Source organism: Mytilus galloprovincialis, chromosome 14 (assembly GCF_965363235.1).
Source record: "Mytilus galloprovincialis chromosome 14, xbMytGall1.hap1.1, whole genome shotgun sequence".
In the NCBI taxonomy this organism is placed as follows: Eukaryota; Metazoa; Mollusca; class Bivalvia; order Mytilida; family Mytilidae; genus Mytilus; species Mytilus galloprovincialis.
In genome coordinates, this window is record NC_134851.1 from 1,875,998 (window position 1) to 1,892,921 (window position 16,924).

The 16,924-nt window shown below is 32.6% G+C and overlaps 1 long non-coding RNA gene across 1 annotated transcript; it reads left to right on the forward strand.

The window, feature by feature from the left end:
• The first annotated feature begins 14,395 nt into the window (after window positions 1-14,395).
• Window positions 14,396-16,310, forward strand: LOC143059442 (uncharacterized). Its single transcript, XR_012973481.1, has 2 exons — window positions 14,396-15,147; window positions 16,237-16,310. It is a non-coding gene; the product is annotated as an uncharacterized LOC143059442 (long non-coding RNA).
• The last annotated feature ends 614 nt before the right edge of the window (window positions 16,311-16,924 follow it).

Genomic DNA, 16,924 nt, shown 5'->3' on the forward strand with positions numbered 1-16,924 from the left:
TTATTGAACCTATATGCTGAAAGCACCATGAGATGCGCACGCAGATCGTAGAGGTCACTAGCGTATTTGGTCGCATGAGGTCAAGTCATGGAATTTATCCCTCTTATGTTTATTTGAAAATAATGGATATCTTAATTGTTTTGAACTGGAATTTAATATATTTGTGACATTTGGAATACAAACTTTACGATTTGATACAGTTTTTGGATGGATTAATATTCTAACGATGTAGTTGGTGATGGATAATTTGTCACGTTGTCAGCAAACATTTTTTAATGAAATGGCTGAACATTCGAGCATTGACTCGGTAACGGAACTGTCTGGCACGGCCAAGACTAGTTTCAAAAGTGACAATATTTTTAGTATTATGAATGACCACAGGCAACTTATTTCGCCAGGTTATGATAACAATATTAGTGGGTTTCAAGCAAGCATTGAAAACATTAATGTAGGAGGAGGAGCCATGAGCAATGCTCCTGTCACTCACACTCCGGAAGTGGTTATACCTGATATTTACAATATGCTACTGCAAAATCAGTTGTATATCCAAACTTTGATGAAAAATCAGAATTCAAAAACTGATCCTATACAAAGTTCAACAAAGGTAAATCCTAGACAATCGGCAACAATGGCCGGACCAAAAAAGGTCGTTAAAAGTAAACCTAAAAAGGATGATTACAAAACGCAACTGGACAGTTTGTTTGATAATGATATGAACAATAACCAAACTAAAAACATATCTGCACCGTCTGAATTATATTCAGATATTTCTAGTGACGAAAGTTACGATAGCGATGATGAAGCATGTTCTGAGAATGAACATGATGAAGTGGATGTTGAAAAGGCAGGAAATGAAAATGTCTTGGAATCTATGAAAGACTTCATTAGTTCAGATGAAAAGACCGGTCCAAAAATTAATTCTGGTTTAGCCTCATACATGAACCAGGGACTGAGGACACGAGTCAATGAAGAAAAATACAAAGACCTCACAAAGAAATATGATAAGCCTGCCAATGTGAGCAGTCTAAAAGTCCCACGAGTCAACATAGGTGAGGATTTTAAATGCAATTAAATTGCATTTTAATAAAAATGTAAACTTTTAAAACAGCAATAACAAACATTACACAAAATTGCTGGTTTGGTTCTGTTGATTTAAAAGATGCATATTATTCTGTTAGCATCAATGAAAAAGATAGGAAATATCTTAGATTTTATTGGAATGGTGTTCTGTATGAATACACTTGTTTGCCAAATGGATTAACAACAGCACCGCGAATTTTCACAAAAATTTTAAAAGTTGTATTTTCTAAACTGAGAAGTAAAGGACATTGCAACACACCATATATTGATGATAGTTTACTTGTGAGCAAGACCTTTTCTGGATGTCAAAGTAATACAATTGACACAGTACAATTATTAGATCATCTTGGTTTTACCATACACCCAGATAAATCTGTACTTCAACCTACTCAAATTATTGTATTTTTGGGTTTTGTGATTAATTCAATAACAATGTGTATTAGAGTAACAAAAGAAAAGGCGGACAATATAATTAAATTATGTAGTCGGTTAATTCTCAAGGAAGAGATTACAATAAGAGAGTTTGCACAAGTTATTGGAAAATTAGTAGCAACGGAACCAGGTGTACAGTATGCACCATTATATATAAAGTCTTTAGAAATTACAAAAGATTTATTGTTAAAACAAAATTATGGAAATTTTGATGCAAAAATGACTTTGTCAGATGGAAATATTTCAGATTTAAATTGGTGGGTTAATAATATAAATACATGTAGTAGTTTCAAGCCAATGACTTTAATAGATCCGCAATTTATTCTTAACACTGATAGTTCAAACACTGGTTGGGGTGCAGTTGTGCAAGATACATTGTTCGAAACCAAAGGGTTTTTGGTCATATGAAGAACAGAAAAACCATATTAATTTTCTAGAGCTTAAGGCAGCATTATTAGCATTAATTTGGTTTTGTTCGTCAAGAAACAACATTCATGTAAAAGTGTATCTAGATAACATGGTCGCAGTGAATTACATTAATAAAATGGGTGGCCGCATTGTAAAGTTAAACAATTTGACAAAGGAATTGTGGATTTAAGTGTATACAAAGGAAAATTTGGGTTACTGCTTGTCATTTGCCAGGAGTTGCTAATATAGAAGCAGATAGGCTATCAAGATCAATAAATGTGGATATTGAGTGGAAATTGAATGATGATGTTTTTAATATTATTGATTGTTTATTTGGACCACATGATGTGGATTTATTTGCATCAAAATTTAATCATCAATTACCACGTTATTTCTCTTATTTGCCTGATAAATATGCTGAAGCAGTAGATGCTTTTTCTGTAAAATGGAGTAACATTAATTGTTATTGTCTTTCACCTTTCAGTCTGATTGGGAAGATATTGCAAAAGGTGGACCAGGATCAAGCAGCCATGACATTAGTGGCACCATTGTGGAACACTCAGAACTGGTTTCCACAAATACTTCATCGGATTGTGGCACAGTCATTCATAATAAACAATCGAAAAAATCTTCTGTATCAACCCCAGAATCCAACAAAGGAGCATCATTTAGTGAAATTGCGATTAGCAGTTTTCAGGATATCGAGGAAATCTTGCAAAATTATGGATTATCAAAAGAATCTTCTGAAATCATCATTGCATCTTGGAAACCAGCTACTCGACAACAATATTGGACATATTTCAAAAGATGGTTGTTATTTTGCAGTGAACGGAAAATTAATTCATTTAAAGCCACTGAGTTAAATGTTTTAGAATTTTTAACTTCGTTATATAAAATAGGTTTAGGTTACAGTGCTATTAATACTGCCAGAAGTATGTTATCTTCGTTTATGTCTGTAAATCAAGAGAAAACTGTTGGACAATGGCCATTGGTTAAGCGATTTCTGAAAGGCATATTCAATCTTAAACCATCATTACCCAGATATCAAAGAACCTGGGATGTTGAAGTCGTGCTTAAATATTTGAAGACATTAACACCAGTTTATATGTTATCTTTGCGTGTTTTATCCTATAAGCTAGTTACACTGCTATTATTGTTAACAGGTCAAAGGTTACAAACCATTCATAGCTTAGATTTAGATGATATAACTGTTACAGATAGTAACATATATATAGATGTGAGAAGTTTATTAAAATGTTCAAAGCCAGGGAGGCATTTACAACCAATAGTGTTGCCAGCTTTTATTGAAGATAAAAGTCTGTGTATTGTAACTGTGCTAAAAGAGTATTTAGTTAGAACATCATGTTTTCGGAAAACTCAAAAGTTAATCTTGAGCTGTATAAAACCATACACTCATGTGTCTAAAGACACGCTTGGACGTTGGGTTAAAATTGTTTTGCAAACGGCTGGTGTAGACATAACTATTTATAAACCACATAGTACTAGATCAGCAAGTACATCTGCAGCACTACGGTGTGCTACTTCAATTGATACAATTTTAAAAGCTGCAGGTTGGTCAAATGAATCAACATTCAGGAAATTTTATGATAAACCTGTATCTACACAAAATTATAATGATAATTATAGTGTGAAGGTTTTGAGAAGTCATATGTTATCAAATTCTGATAAGTCTCATGTATAACATAATAATGATAATACATATGTTAGATTTACAATCAATGACATTTTAAAAATTTAACATAACAGTTGCATATATTTGTCAATGTATGTTTGATTTAATTTACTTTTGTACTTTGATAGAATACAAAGTTGATACAACATCTTGTGTTTTTAAAGCCTATAAATAAATCATGATTGATAAGGCTGTAATAATTACAGTGAACATGAGTAACAGATCACATATCTCTGAAATCTCATGGTACTCTCAGCATATAGGTTCAATAAAATTGTACAATTAAATGAGACTTACCTTAAGTCGAAATTTGATTGTAATTTTGTTGAACCTATTTATGCTGAGAGTTAACATGCCCTCCCTATCACTCGTATTCCCACCCAGTTTTCTTTCGGTGTATCATGTGCTTATGTGCTCTGTTACATTCTCTGAAAAGTGACCTCTACGATCTGCGTGCGCATCTCATGTTAACTCTCAGCATAAATAGGTTCAACAAAATTACAATCAAATTTCGACTTAAGGTAAGTCTCATTTAATTGTACAATTAAAACACAGATTTAGTATAATGAAACATAATTATTGTTTTATTTGGCATCAAACTGCTTTAAAAAGCCTTTGAAAAGTCTTGTTGTGGTCTTTTTAGGGTATTTAATCAAACACTTCCAAATAAGGAAAAATTTAACTAAGAGTACACCAAGTCTTTAGTTTCTAGGTGTACTTGCAATACTAACCAAAGTAAACACAGAAAACAATTCATATTTATTAAACATAGTATTTTTTTTTTTAAATTTATCATATTTTAATGAAATCTGTACATTTGTTAGTTTAAACCATCAAGTACCTGTACCTTATCCCGGCCTCGTTAACATTAGTAAATATCATATTTATACAGTTGTTAGTATTTGTTAGTATTATACATTCAATTTTCAATATTTGAAAAAAAACAGAACGAAGTTTACTATTGAGATTTTTAAATATAATTATCTGTATAACAAATGCACAGGTTTTGAAAAATATATATATACTGTTTTCTATATTAAATTTCTTTTTTCCTTTATTTGCACATGAACATAATAATTTACACACATTTGTATGCATAATAGTTATATACACTAAAAAGAAGACATATTATATATTTAATAGACACAGCTGTTTTAGTTTGATACATTGCAGATAATAATTTTAAGACAGAGGCTGTTTGGATATGAAATATATACAATATATGTGGAGTCTATTGGTTTTTGTTTTTTTGTTTTTATGATAGTAAAGGAGTCCAGGGGTTCCAGCAGTTTTCTGCCCTACTGAGTAATTTATTTTTATAGAATATATTTTTTTCTATTAATAAGTTTTCCTTTAAATAATTTTTAAGTGCTATTATATTGGTTTGTTCCATAGCTAATTTGCTTCTATAGATGTAGAATTTTGTTAACAGAAGTATTATGTTTCTTATATCATTTTTATCTGTTTTTGTTAAAATACCAAATAAAACCAAATCAATATTCAAAATTAGTTTTATTTCTGTCTTCTCAAATATCCAGAAGTTAAGGTCTTCCCATAATTTTGATATATATGGGCACGTCCAGAATATATGTTCTATTGTTTCGACCCCTCCGCACCCAAAACTACAAATATTTGTATCCTTAATTTTTATTTTAAGGAGGAGTTCATTTGTGCCTAAGATTCGATGTATTATTCTGTATTGAAACCACTGCAGTTTTGAATTTTTTGTTATATGAAAGGGCAGTACATGAATATTTTTCCAATTGAAGTTTGCATTGAGAATTAATGACCATTTTTGTTCACATTTTTGTTTAGGATTTGACTTGTTACCATTCAAAATGTTATACATATCTTTTGAACCTTTCTGGGATTTAAAAAAAAAGCCTTTAACACTGAGGGCAAAACAGGACCATTTTCTCTCTTTAAGTCATTTGGACATATTTGATATTCTTTTAAATACTTTTTTATTGACGAAATTAGGCCTTGATATGTGAGAAAATTAGTTTTAATATTGTATGCATTATTAAAGTGATCAAAAGTCATAAAATTTCCATCTTCCTGTAACAAGTCATTGATCAGCCAAACCCCTTTTTTTGTCCAATTATTATATAGTACTGGATTGTTACCAATCTTTATTCTATCATTCTTCCATAAAGGGCATGTTTTAATTTGACAGTTATTTTGTACATTATGTAGATCTTGCCAAGCATCAAATACTTCGTTCCAAAATGGATTATTCAACTTTTTATAAGGACCAAGAAATTGTATTTCCAAAAAATTCAAATTTTCTGAAAAGAGGAATAGTTTTACTAGTTTGGAATTATTTCTATTAATTTTTCTTATCTAGGTTAATTTAAGACCTTTTATGTAGTTTTCAATATTTATCATTTTTAGTCCTCCTACACAGTGCGGTTTGGATAAGATGTCTCTATTGACTTTATCTGGTTTGTTATCCCAAATAAAGGAAAATATTTTTTCAGTAAAATGTTTCAGCTTTGTGCTATTTGGACTAGGTATGGACAGGAATAGATGGTTTAATTTTGATATTATAAGTGTTTTTATCACTGTAATTTTTCCAATTGGTGAGAGTATTTGATTAGTCCAAGTTTTTATAATGTTTTCAATTTCTTTCAACCTGGGGTTATAGTTTAAATTTTCAATTTCACTAATATCCACTGAGAAATTTATCCAAGAAGTGTAAATCTGCTGGAACCCCATACCAATCCCCACTTGACACACATAGTTTCTTGGCTAAACCTTTTCTTCCCAATGCAAACAACCTTGGTCTTGTCTAAGTTTATATTGAGACCTGATAAATCTGCATATTTATCTAGAGTACGGAGAGATGCATCCAAAGATTCAGGTGATCCATCAAGTATAAGAGAGGTATCATCTGCATATTGTGATATGAGATATTCTGAGTCATCTATAGTGATTCCTTTAACCTTGTCATTATTTCGTATAAGTATACCCAGTATTTCTGCACATAGTACAAATATATAAGGTGATAGGGGATCCCCTTGTCGGCAGCCCCTCTGAATCTCAAAAAAATCTGAGAGATGGCAATTTTGAGTTACTGCAGATTGAATCTTGGTATAAAAAGTAGTGATCCAATGTTTAATAGAAGGTCCAAAATTAAAAAGTCTAATACACTTTCAATAAAACTCCAAGAAATTGAATCAAACGCCTTTTCAAAATCAATAAGGAGGAGAATACCAGGTATATCATGTTCTTCTGTATACAATAAAATATCATAAATTAGTCTAGTATTTTCACCAATATATCTACCAGGAATGAACCCTGTTTGATCATTATTTTAAACATAAACATAGTATTTTACACCATTCTTTTAAAAACAGTCAATGTGCAACTTTATATACCAAATATACTGCATTGGCCGCAGTATGGGCTGTAGTATAAATTTTGCTCTATCTTTACAAATTCAGCATTTATGAATGTTGTATTGAAACTGGAACTTGAAAATTGGATACCTTACATGTTTATTACAAACAAAGTGGGAAAAGAAGTAAAAATGTCCCTTATAGGAAAATATGCACTCTTTCACTGTACTTGTCCAAGGCCACACAATAATCAACAATCTCATTTCCTGTAAATGTTAATGAGCAATACACACTATATAATTACATGTATGTCCTGAGTTTTTATACCAAAATAACACGAGATTTTCTTTTGATCTAAAACATCGAAACAGTTTGGCACTTTGAGTTCGTCTCATCTAATTATTTACAACTAAATATTTATTTTTAACGTCCATGCATGTGTTTACAATTTATTGGTATATGTTTAAAATATAGGATTTAAGTTTAAGCATAATACGCGTGCAGATGTAGCATATAGAAATCCTACTTTTTGGTTTATTCTTGTTAGATTAATTACATTATTATACGGCGAGAAAATTTCACGTAGGACTACTATAGGACATCTTTGTTAAGATTATCTTAGGACACCTTCGATGTACAGTCTGAGATATATCATAAGACAGTCCTAAAAATGTCCTATAATTTGTCCTAAGATATAACTGAAGACAAATCTTAGGACTCTTTCGATGACACGGCCCCTGCAATACAAGAACCGTTCAACTGAGTTTGGTTATATGTCTTGTTTCTTTCTCTGACCTAGGTTTTCTGTATTTGGCAGGTGTAGTGCATCATGACATAAGACATTGTTACGTGTACTTTCGAGCAGGACTGCTGTTTGTATTTTTGACATGGAACTCTTGCCCAGACTATGACTTTTTGACTCTCGACCTATGCACTTTGGGTGTGTCATCATGATATAGTGTGTTCCTTGGTATATTACCTTGACCTCAAAATATAATTTTCAATTGACCTTGCTTCTGAATATGTGGCATGTAGATGTATTGTCATAAGATGGTGAGTCTTGTGGCACGAGGAACTTCGTGTGAGCTTGCCCTCAATGTACAACTTGTATATATTGCTTGAATTAAATGGAGAATTGTCTGATTGGCACTCATACCACATCTTCTTATATCTATATTAGATATATAAATATATTTGTTAGTTTTGTGTACCACGATGATCCTTTTCTCAAAATCTGATTTGTGTTTTTTTGACAAGGAACTCTTGACCAAACTATGACTTTTTGACTCTTGACCTATGCATATTGAGTATGTCTCTTGGTATGATTACCTTGTTTTTGTTAGTCTTGTATGTTTTAAATTGTAAGTTCATTTTAATGTTTTCTCAATTTTTTAAAAATGTTTGGTTTAAATGTAAACTAAATCCTTAAAAATCCGTGAAAAATTAGAGAGAGCATTTACTAATTCAGTATCACTATGTGCTGCCAGATGTGATAGATAATGCAAAATGTTTCAATAATTTTACCTTAGATTTTATTTCATGGACATGTAGATATGGATAGTCTGTATTTACATCTAAAGAATTCACACAGAAGGTATTCGCATATCAATAAACTGAACTCAGTGCAAAGAACCTTAGAAGTACACTTAGACAGAGAGCTCAATCTAGTGAAACACTTGTTATGCTGGTCACATGTAACTTGAAATATCACTGTCTATTACCAAACTGCACCGAGATCCTGAAAAAAATATGCAAGTTAATTCTAATAGAAGTAGAATTCAATGGAAGTAAATAAGCTGTTTACTAAAATAAATGTAGAATATGTCAATTTGCCACAGATGCCCCTGCTTGTGAAACCATGAGTAAACTTCCACATATAGATACAGGATTCACGTAATTTTTACCGTTTTGTGACCATAAGCATTGTGTATAAGTTTCGAAACATTTGGTTGAGGTTAACTAAAGTTAAAGAACGGAAACAACAGATTTAGCATTTTTCCTATCTTCAGGCTCCGTGTTGACATTTGTATCATTGGTACTCGTACCACACCTTCTTACATCTAATAACTCATAAACAGTGACGCCACCCAATATTGAAATTGATAGTTCTGTGTTATGGGGTAATAAGCATTGCGTATAAGGATTATACCATTTGAATGAATCAAACTTATTTAAAAGAATGGAAACGAAAAATTCAGCATTTTCTGTGTTTTTAAAGGGACATGATAACTCATGAATGGTAAAAGTGACGCTAACAAATTTGAAATTTGATTTTGTATTTTGTGGTAATCAGCATTGTCCCAGGTTAGAGGAATGGTGGGGATCCTACTTACATGTTTAACCCCGCCTTATTCGGTATGTATTTGACTGTCGCAGGTCAGGATCCTGTAATTCAGTGGTTGTCTTTTGTTTATGTGTAACATGTTTTTATTCGTGCATTTTTGGTACATAAATCTGTCCATTTCTTTTCTCGTTTGAATTGTTTTACATTGTCATTTCAGTGCCTTTTATAGTTGACTATGCGATATGGACTTTACTCATTGTTGAACTCCGTATGGTGACCTATAGTTGTTAATTTCTGTGTCATCTGGTGTCTCTCTCGTGGAGAGTTCTCATTGGCACTCATGCCACATTAGGTGGAGGGTGGGGATCCCGCTAACATGTTTAACCCCGCCTTATTCTGTATGTATGTGCCTGTCCCAAGTCAGGAGCCTGTAATTCAGTGATTGTCGTTTGTTGATGTGTTACACATTGGTTTTTCGTGCATTTTATGTACATAAATTAGGCCGTTCGTTTTCTCGTTTTAATTGTCATTTCGGGGCTTTTTATAGCTAACTATGCGGTATGCTCATTGTTAAAGGTTGTATGGTGACCTATAGTTGTTAATATCTTTGTCATTTGGTCTCTTGTGGAGAGTTCTCATTGCCACTCATGCCACATCTTCTTTTTTATTTTGAGTATAAGTTTTGTAGTTTTTGGTTGAGGCAAACAAAACTGTTTTGGGACGTTCGGGACGGACGGACTAATTACACTTTATGCCTCTCCACTATGGCACCAACACAGAAGTTCTATCTATTTTGCTGGTGATACTCATCCCACTAGCACTGTCATAAACACACACACAATTTTATTATAAAAATATTCAATCTTAATTTTGATTTCTTTATTTTGGGCCGAATGATTATATGCATGCCCTTCACAAGGAGTATCAAATTTGACAAATTTATTGTACATATACATTTTTGTAATATTTTATAGCTTATTTATCAAATAATTAAAGCTTAAAAACTTAAATTGATCATTACTGTAAATTCAGAAGTTATTGCGTGCATTTATTATTGCGATGTTTTCGTTTTAGACTTAAATGCGATTTTAATTTTTACGATTTTGAGAAAAATCCTGTTTAATTCATGATTAACATTTCAAAATGCGGGTTTAAATTATTGCGTTTACAACTCTCTCGCATTTTTCGCAATAATAAAAACATTTTTTTTTATATGTCTTTTAACATTCTGTTTTGAACAGCTTTGAATGCAGTCATCCTAATTAGCTATATCTCAGTCTCTTTTAAAGTTTCACCTGGTGTAAGACTAGGATGTATTACCGGTAGGTCGCCTTTCCTATTTTTACTGGCCAGTAAATACAAATGCATACAAAATCAGTCAAGAGTAGATCATGAACAACCAGCTAGAAGAGCTTGGTTTTGCTTATGTCATAACCATACTATCAACATAAAGCAAACACCTACGAGAGAAGACAAAACTACTAAACAACTAGGAAAAGCAAACATGTTTGAATGTTAATGTGTAAAAGATCAAGGAAAATGACTTACTCTCATCCGAACAATCCCATCATAAAATCCAGTGTCATCAGTTTTAGCAAGTTTTGGTTAATACTAGTATTCAATATCACGTTTCATCTTTTAGTAATATTCCACAGGAGAAAAAAATCTAAGAAAATGTACATGGATATATATATATATATAATCTATGGGCAAGGCGTCTGCAAAAATGAAGATGAACATTTATTCATTTAAATAAATGAAGTGTTTGAACAAAAGCTTTAGGTCACATATGTATTTAGAACACCCAACCCAGGATATAAGGGGGGTGTTCCAACTATATGTCCCCTTTCAAATGCATTGATCGACCCAAAAAAGGAGTTCCAGCCCCCGTAACCCCCTCTTGGATCCACCACTTATAAAACACCTTTCTCGCTGTACGATTCGTGTATATAAGTTGGACTCAAAATCCACGTAGTTCCAGCTCCGAACCGCATACTACTCCACACTAATTGACGGACTGGGGTGATAGTTCCGGAACAGAAACAATCATTGGCAGTTTCAGAAATAAGAACTAAATCATCAGCATATAACATAGTTTTATGGGAAAATCTTTGTTGTAATAAGACAATTTGTAAAACACAACCTCTCTGTTAATAGTATCAAATGTCTTCCTTAAATCTATGAACCAGGCATATTATATATTTTTTAATGATTTAAACGCTTTATCAATTAAAATTGAGAATGGAAATGGGGAATGTGTCAAAGAGACAACAACCCGACCAAATAAGAAAACAACAGCAGAAGGTCACCAACAGGTCTTCAATGTAGCGAGAAATTCCCGCACCCGGAGGCGTCCTTCAGCTGGCCCCTAAACAAATATATACTAGTTCAGTGATAATGAACGCCATACTAATTATTTGTTTGAAGAGTTAAAACATGATCACTTGTTCAGCTTTCCCTTCTGAATCCAATTTGGTCAAGAAAAATATTTTGATTTCCTTCAAGAATAAGATTGAACAATTAACATACACATCAACATTCATGTTAAAAGATGTTTTCAACATTTCATCTAAAATACGATCTGAACCATTTGATTTGTCATTCTTTAAAGATTTAGCTGCAATAACCACCTCCGCAGTTGTTATATAACTGTTTAAATTCGCAGTATTACAATCGTTGTAAGCAGTGTAAATTTTCTTATTGTTTAATATATTTTATCAAAATTAATATTCGTTAGTTTATTAAAGTATATCAAATAATTCTTTTAGGTTGTAAGACAAATAGTATAAAACAGAACTAGTGGCTACCCTATAGTTACTACCTTCCCTTATATTGAAAAAATGGACCGAAATGAAACATTCTGAACGCAGTAAAACGAAACAATAAAAACTTGAAAAATAAGAAAGCGAAACAAATCTTCAATTTATACAAAATCGACAAAAACTACTAACTGATTAAATTAAAAAACGAATGGGAATGATGGACGTTAAAGTAACGAATAGGTAACGACTAGGGAATAGGGAATAAGTAACGAATAGGTAACGAATAGGTAACGAATAGGGAATAGGGAATAGGTAACGAATAGGGAATAAGTAACCATCTTGACCCATTGGGATTCGACGTCAAGTTGGTTACTTATTCCCTATTCCCTATTCGTTACCTATTCCCTATTCATTACCTATTCCCTATTCGTTACCTATTCCCTATTCGTTACCTATTCCCTATTCCCTATTCGTTACTAATTCCCTATTCCCTATTCGTTACCTATTTGTTACTAATTCCCTATTCCCTTTTCGTTACCTATTTTCTATTCCCTATTCGTTACCTATTCGTTACTAACTCCCTATTCCCTATTCGTTAATTATTCCCTATTCCCTATTCGTTACTTATTCCCTATTCTCTATTCGTTACCTATTCCCTATTCGTTACCTATTCGTTACGTATTCCCTATTCGTTACCTATTTTCTATTCCCTATTCGTTACCTATTCGTTACTAACTCCCTATTCCCTATTCCTTAATTATTCCCTATTCGTTACTTATTCCCTATTCTCTATTCGTTACCTATTCCCTATTTCCTATTCGTTACGTATTCCCTATTCCCTATTCGTTACCTATTCCCTATTCATTACCTATTCGTTACTAATTCCCTATTCCCTATTCGTTACCTATTCTTTACTTATTCTCTATTCGTTACCTATTCCCTATTCCCTATTCGTTACCTATTTCCTATTCCCTATTCGTTACCTATTCGTTAAGCCTCAGTCACACCTTACCGGATAGCTCGAACGGACGCCTAACGGATAACTTTTTTTCAATCTGTTCATGTCCGTTAGACGTCCGTCCATATCCGTTGCATGTCCGTTAAGCGTACGTTTTATCCGTCGACGTCCGTTCTGTCCGGTGGAAAATTTTGAGCATGTTCAAAACTTTGAACGGACGTCCAACGGATAAAATGTCCGTTGAACGTCCGTTTTGTACGGTACTCGTCCGTTTCGTTTCCGTTTTGTATTCGTTACGTGTCCGTTATACATCCGTTGGAGGTCTAGAAGATAAATTCACCAACGGACTTCTACCGGACGTTTAACTATATTTTTTTTATTCCTCAATTAATCCATTATCACTATATACTAGTTTTATTGAAAGTTATTAATTTTGAAACTGAGCAGCAAACATTCCCAAAGACACATGTAGTCATTCTGTTGTCATGAATACACTGTTTTAAATTGTGTCTACATCATCTAACTTGTAACGGCATTGATCCTGCTACTTGTGAAAGCGTTTATGGTTTTAATATTATGTATACTATTATGTCAAAATTCAAATGAAGCAGACCAGTTGCCTTAATATAGTCAAATTAATTGATTCATTTAAAGACAAATGCATGTATCCTGTGACACCCTTAACAAAATACCACTCAACATACACATACATATATATATATAGATTTTTTATATAAATTAGACTGTTCGTTTTCCCGTTTAAATGGTTTTACACTAGTAATTTTGGGGCCCTTTATAGCTTTTTGTTCGGCGTGAGCTAAGGCTTCGTGTTGAAGGCTGTACATTGACCTATATTGATTTTACTTTTATAATTTGTAATTTGGATGGAGAGCTGTATCATTGGCACTCACACCACATCTTCCTATATCTACATACGCACAAACTCAGAATACCATAACCACCACTTTCAAATGCTCTTTCAAATGTCAAATGGTTTAATGTGAAATTATTACTAGAACCTATAGTATTTATACTTTTATCAAAAATATCCCCATAATAATGAAATGATTAGAAAATTAACCAGAGTTATATTTCATTGATCACAGAAATTTTAAAAGGGCTGGAAAACGATTTTTGATTTGAGCTCAATAAACGGTAAACAATTTTCCAATAAAAATGAATTTAACTTTTTTCAATTATAAGGACTTAATTACCAATATCTACAGATGTTATTTTATTTATTATGAATTTTTATGACAATGGATAATCATGCTACTTCTTATCTAGAAAAAAATGGAGGATATCGATGTTATGTTGATTTGTAAAGTTAATATCAATGTGCATATAAGTAAAAATGAAAACCATTAGCGCAAAATTAAAGGAATTGTAGATTTAAATTATACATTATCAATTAAAAGCTCTTCAGAAGAAAAAAAATGCAATTGGAATATGGCTACAATCCGTCGAAAATTACAATGGACTAGAATCTGCTTACCCATCCGGGGCACCTGAGATAACCCCAAGTTTTAGTCGGGGTTCGTGTTGGTTAGGTTTTAGCTTTCGTTTGTGCGTTTTGTGTACTATAATTTGTCTGGCTCTTTTTTTTTTTGTCCTAGCGTTGTCAATTTTTTTTTTATGAGTTTCAATATCAATGTGGTAATTTTGCCCCTCTTTTAAGGTAAATGCTTTGCAAACAAATCATTTTAGTATGCAACTTTGCTTTTCCATTACAGTTGCGAAATAAGTACCTACTTTTACACTGTTTTCGTATAACCAATGTAATTTCAACTGATCAGGCGGAGCTTACGTTTTAATTGGCATAAGAACAGTCTATTTGAAGATTTGTGTAATAAGTTTGATTGGTTATAATTATTAATGAATTATAATCACCTATCAGTGTCACCAAACACATATACAAATATATTTTTTATATATTTACGGTTGAGTGATCTTCATAAGATGTGACTTTGTACTTATGCATCCCGTCATACATTGAACTTTTGAAAAATATTTTATATTTCTACCTGTGTGACGTTAAAAGCGCAATTCTACGTCTAAGTGAATGTTAATGTAACCATGTGTCTGTCAGGGCAAAGATTCGGTCCCAGTACTTTAAATCTTTTAATCCTTTGTGATTGGATTTTACAAACTTGTATATAAATTAAATCGTATAATAAAAAAACACAAGAGTGCACACGCTGAAATGTCTTGCCTTCTTTACTAATCATTGATATTATGTTGATAGACCTAAATATAAAGCTTTATTACAACTGTCACATAAACTCAACATTAACCAAAGAAAACGAAACATTGATCAATGAACCATGAAAATGAGGTCAAGGTCAGATGAACCATGCCAGGCAGACATGTACAGCTAACAATTCTTCAATACAACAAATATAGTTGACTTATTGTTTATAAATTAAGAAAAACAGACTAAAACACAAACACTTTACACTTAGCAATGGGCAGTGAAAATGAGGTCAAGGTCAAATAAAACCTGCGTAACAGACATATAGATCATAAAATATTTCCATACACCAAATATAGTTGACTAATGCATAAAGTATTAGAAAAATAGACCAAAACTCAAAAACTTAACTTTGACCACTGAACCATGAAAATGAGGTCAAGGTCAGATGACACCTGTCAGCTAGACATGTACACCTTACAATCATTCCATACACCAAATATAGTAGACCTATTGCATATAGTATTTAAGAAAAACAGACCAAAACACAAAAACTTAACTATAACCACTGAACCATGAAAATGAGGTCAAGGTCAGATGACACCTGCCAGTTGGAAATGTACACCTTACAGTGCTTCCATACACCGAATATACTAGACCTATTGCTTATAGTATCTGAGATATGGACTTGACCACCAAAACTTAACCTTGTTCACTGATCCATGAAATGAGGTCGAGGTCAAGTGAAAACTGTCTGACGGGCATGAGGACCTTGCAAGGTACGCACATACCAAATATAGTTATCCAATTACTTATAATAAGAGAGAATTTAACATTACAAAAAATCTTAACTTTTTTTTCAAGTAGTCACTGAACCACGAAAATGAGGTCAAGGACGTTGGACATGTGACTGACGGAAAGTGCGTAACATGAGGCATCTATAAACAAAGTATGAAGCATCCAAGTCTTCTACCTTCTAAAATATAAAGCTTTTAAGAAGTTAGCTAACGCGGCCACCGCCACCGCCGGATCACTATCTCTATGTCGAGCTTTCTGCAACAAAAGTTGCAGGCTCGACAAAAATCAGGTTGTTAAATTTGCTGTATGTTTTTGAAGTGATTAAGATTATAACACAATATTGATCTCTTAACCCCTATTCTTGACAATTTTACCCATTCCGTCTGTTTGTTTTATTCACGCATCGGTGTCACTATAATTTGCAGTTATAAATATAGTAGAATTGAATGATATAAAAATGCATGAAAATTATTTATATACATACGACTGTAATATACAAGTATTAATATAACATATAACAATAAACCAGAGTATACTGATATGTATCTCTACAATATAATAGTCATTATCGCTATTTTGTGCATTTTTCCTTTGATATTTTTTTGTGATAATTTTCATATCATGCTTCTCGCTTGAGATGGAAAAATTATCGCTAGAAACTAAGGAGGCCACGTGGCGTTGCTAACGAAATTGACATTGAAATTGACAACGTCGTCATAGGTAAAATAGCGATAAACAGATTATCATTGGTCATCTCAACTCGATTGCTTTTCTCACTTTCGCTGTACCAGCTCAAGCGAGAAAATCAATCTCGATGAGATAATCAACGATAATCTATAATTACAGTGATGATGAATTCCGTTATTAATTTATCATCCATGCACAAACTTGTGCCAGAAAAAAATTATATCTGTACATTATCAGGTATAATGATGTGATTTTTATTCTGAGACAAGTGCTTGTCGGACCATCCACGA